The sequence below is a fragment of the Megascapheus bottae genome, chromosome X (assembly GCF_031878675.1).
Source record: "Megascapheus bottae isolate mThoBot1 chromosome X, mThoBot2.hap1, whole genome shotgun sequence".
NCBI classification, from domain to species: domain Eukaryota; kingdom Metazoa; phylum Chordata; class Mammalia; order Rodentia; family Geomyidae; genus Megascapheus; species Megascapheus bottae.
The window spans coordinates 35,042,472-35,046,622 of record NC_143547.1 but is presented as its reverse complement, the minus strand read 5'-3'; the positions used below and the strand labels follow the sequence as shown (position 1 = coordinate 35,046,622).

The window sequence follows — 4,151 nt, the reverse complement described above, 5'->3', positions numbered from 1 at the left end:
GTTCAGTCCATAGAGAGGTAGAGATAAGCTCATAGGTATCATCATCATCATCATCATCATCATCATCATCATCATCATCACAGGCCAATAACTGGCAATGAATCAGTAGGCTTACTCTAGCCCCAGGGAGAAAACTGATGGGACAAGACACTCTTCCTAAGTTCTTTTCCTATTCTTTCTTTTTTTTTTTGCCAGTCCTGGGCTTGAGCTCAGGGCCTGAGCACTGTCCTTGGACTTTCTCAAGGCTAGAGCTCTACCACTTGAGCCTCAGCACCACTTCCGGCTTTTTTCTATGTATGTGGTGCCGAGGAATCGAACCCGGGTCTTCATGCATGCTAGGCAAGCACTTTAACCACTAGGCCAAACTCCCGGCCCTCCTATTCTTTCTTAACAATGTACTAGAAGAATACTTGGAGCAAACTTAGCCTTAGACTACCCTTTTGTACCTAAACAGGACATATCAGTATCAAACTCTCAAACCCCTAGACCTGAGTGAAATACAATGTTGAAATTCAATGCTGAATATTTCAAGGATAGGATTTCTGGAAAGACATACAAAAATGGTTCGATTTGCAAGATTGGATTAATCCTTCAACGCCTAGATGTTGTCATGCTAGCAAATGTTAAAAGCCTTCTGGAAACCATGACCTCACTTATTAAAGTGTCACAAATTATCGAGAATAATTGGAAAATTATTTTGAAAAAACTCAATGAGATTAAAGAAAGCTTCAAAGTTCTATGACACTGGAAAATCAAGGAGAAATTCATGAGCTAAGGAATAAAATCAGTGAAATTAAAAGGGAGAAGAAAGGCAAAAATGTCTGGGTACAGCCTACTACCACCTACTCAGGAGGCTGAGATCTGATGATCGTGGTTCAAAGCCAGCCTGGGCACAAGTCCGTGAGACTCTTATCTCCAACTGACCACCAGAACCTGGAAGTGGCATTGTGTTTCAACCGTAGGGTGGTAGCCTTGAGCTGAAGAGCTCAGGGACAATGCCCAGGCCCAAAGTTCAACTCTCAAAACCTACAAAAAAAAAAAAAGTCTGGATCAAAAAAAAAAAATCCAAAAAAAAGCTGTAATCTTAGCTATTCAAGGCGCTGAGATCTGAGGATTGTGGTCTAAACCAGCCTAGGCAGGAAAGTCCATAAGACTCATCTCCATTTTTCCAACAAAAAATCCAGAAATGACTCAAGAGGTAGAACCACAACCTTGAGGGGGAAAAACGGACAGAACCTAGGCCCTGATTACAAGCTTCAGTATGGTTACACACAGACCCAGAGAAAAACTTTGACTTTAAAACCCTTTGTATAGGTACTTTAAGATAATATTTTTTAGAGCTGGTAGTTTAGCTTAGTGGTAGAGTGCTTGCCTAACATTCATGAAGAGCAGGGTTCAATTCCTTGGAACCACATATATAGAAAAAGCTGGAAGTGATGTTGTGGCTCAAGTGGTAGAGCTCTAGCCTTGAGAAAACCCAAGGACAGTGCTCAGATTCGTGCTCCAGGACTGACAAAAAAAAACAGATCCTTTTTTTGGAAGAGAAATAGTAAACCTATATTTTCGTGCATTGCAAATAAATCTGAGTTGACGACTCCTGAAATTAGTATAAAAGCCCAAGTCCCATTTACTTATCCAATTCCTCACACTCTTCCTTGGCTCCAGCCTTGGCTGGGGAGGCAGCAGCAGCAGCAGCAGGTGCAGCAGTGGTGACAGTAGCCACAGGAACAGCAGCCACAAAGACAGATAGATGGATCAGCCAAGAAGCCCATGACCTTTTCAGCAACTGGGAAAGTGTAGTCAGCCTCCACAGACAGGGCCAGGACCCGCTTGTACTCATTGATCATGGAAGGAGGCCCTGAGGCCACCGCTTGGTTACCAATCTGCAAACAGACACTGGCATCCTTGCAAACACCCTCCAGGAAGAGAGAATGCAGAGCATCCTCAGTGATGTCATACACTTCCGGGTTGTAGAGGCTGCCATTATTCAACACCTGCTGGAAGATCAGCCCGAAGGAGAAGGGGGAGATATCAGGCACGTTCAGCAGTATGGCTTTGCTGCCTCCCACTTGGTCTCTGGTCTTTATCAGCTGCACATCACTCAGAATTTCAGTGGTGCCCCTGGAGATCTTAGTGGTAATACCGAGAGCCCGGAAGAAAGAAGTCTTTTTGGTCCCCAGACCAGGCTTCTGAGCTGACACAGTGACCTCACATGGGGCAATGGCACCAGCACAGGCAGTAGCTGGTACCTTATTGGCCAGCAGCATGTCCCTGATCTCAGTCAGGTCCTCCTTGGTGAACACTAAGCCCACATTACCCCGGATATGAGGCAGCAGTTTCTCCAGAGCCAGGCTGTTTTCCAGGTACCCTTGGGTGGCCTGGCACAGCATGGTGTTCTTGTCCATCAGCACCTCAGCTTTGCCTCGGAGTGACAGGCAGATCTGCTGCATCTGCTTAGCCTCCACATTGTCTGCTCCCATATTGGAGCATTTTGGATAATCATCCAAAATTTGGATGATCTTAAGGAAGAGGTTGGACTTCCCGGTCGCCCAGTCTTCCCTGGGCATCACGACGGTGCATCAGGGATTGCCATGTACGGTTTGAAGATGAAGTCACTCTTACCAGGGTGCCTGGTGAAACAAGCAAACTACTATTTTTTTAAAAAGTTAAAAATACAAGGCCGGGAATTTGGTCTAGTGGTAGAGTGCTTGCCTAGCATGCACAAAGACCCGGGTTCTATTCCTCGGTACTACATACATAGAAAAAAAGCCGGAAATGGTGCTGAGGCTTAAGTTTTAGAGCTCTAGCCTTGAGAAAAAGCCCAAGGACAGTGCTCAGGCCCTGAGCTCAAGCCCAGGACTGGCAAAAAAAATACAATAAAAATTTCCCTTTAAGCCACAAATACTCAAGATGACAAAAATTCAAATCCCAAATAAATAAGTAGATATGAACAGTACGTGTTTCTTTCTAAGACTCAAAGAATGGACCTTTCAAGTGTTATTTATTAGAACAAAGACCACAATGTAATTACTCCTGTTAAAGAAACCATAAAAGCAGATGATCCTTGTATGTTTTCAATGAAAACAATGATAAATAAATTCACAATTGATAATTATATTTATGTATTCTACTAAAGATGAGTTTGGAAGTTGAGCGTCTCACTGGAGTTATAAAATTAATATTAATGCTGATATTGAAACCCACTTCTTTACCATTCCTTCAGTCTTGCTAGTGGTCCAGACAGGGCTGAATTTATGACGTTCCTGCATTTACCTCTTGAGTGCTGGGCTAAAAGGCCTGTGCTATCATGTGTAGTAATCCCGTTTCTTTCTTTTTTTTTTTGGTGGGTAATGGGGCTTGAACTCTGGGCCTGGGCACTGTCCCTGGCTCTTCAGCTCAAGGCTACCGCCCTACCCTTGAGCCAATCCCCACTTCCCATTTTCTTTCTTATTTTTGTTTATTTTTTAATTTAAATTTTATTGTAAAGGTAATGTGAAGAAGGTTTACAGTTACATAAGTAAAGTAATGAGTACATTTCTTTTTTTTTCTTTTTTTTTTTTTTGCCAGTCCTGGGCTTGAGCTCAGGGCCTGAACACTGTCCTTGGACTTTCTCAAGGCTAGAGCTCTACCACTTGAGCCTCAGCACCATTTTCAGCTTTTTTTTTCCTCTATGTTTGTGGTACCGAGGAATCGAACCCGGGTCTTCGTGCATGCTAGGCAAGCACTTTAACCACTAGGCCAAACTCCCAGCCCCTGAGTACATTTCTTTTTGAACAGTGTTACCCCTTCTTTATTTTCTCTCTCATTTCTCCTCCCCACTCCCTCCCTCACCCACGCAAGTTGTAAAGTTCATTTCCAACACAGTGTATAGTATATTGAGTATCACTCTTGAATTAATTCACCATTTGTCACACCATTTCTGTGGTTTTCCTTCCCTTCCCCAAATCAGATAAAACTGTATAAAATACAAAGTGTACAGAGACAACATGGAATAAATCAAAGGGGAAAAATAAAGAAAAAAAATAACTGAAAGCAGTACAATATAAAAAAAAAAAAGAACACCTAATAGGAAAGGTAAGGGGGGAAAACAAGATGATTGGGAGGGAGTAGGGGAAGGGAAATGGGGACAAAAACATGAAAATGGGTATCAA

At 42.9% G+C, this 4,151-nt stretch overlaps 1 pseudogene; it reads right to left on the bottom strand.

The window, feature by feature from the left end:
- Positions 1-1,603: 1,603 nt before the first annotated feature.
- On the bottom strand, positions 1,604-2,567 carry LOC150040823 (large ribosomal subunit protein uL10 pseudogene; annotated as a pseudogene).
- Between the last annotated feature and the right edge of the window lie 1,584 nt (positions 2,568-4,151).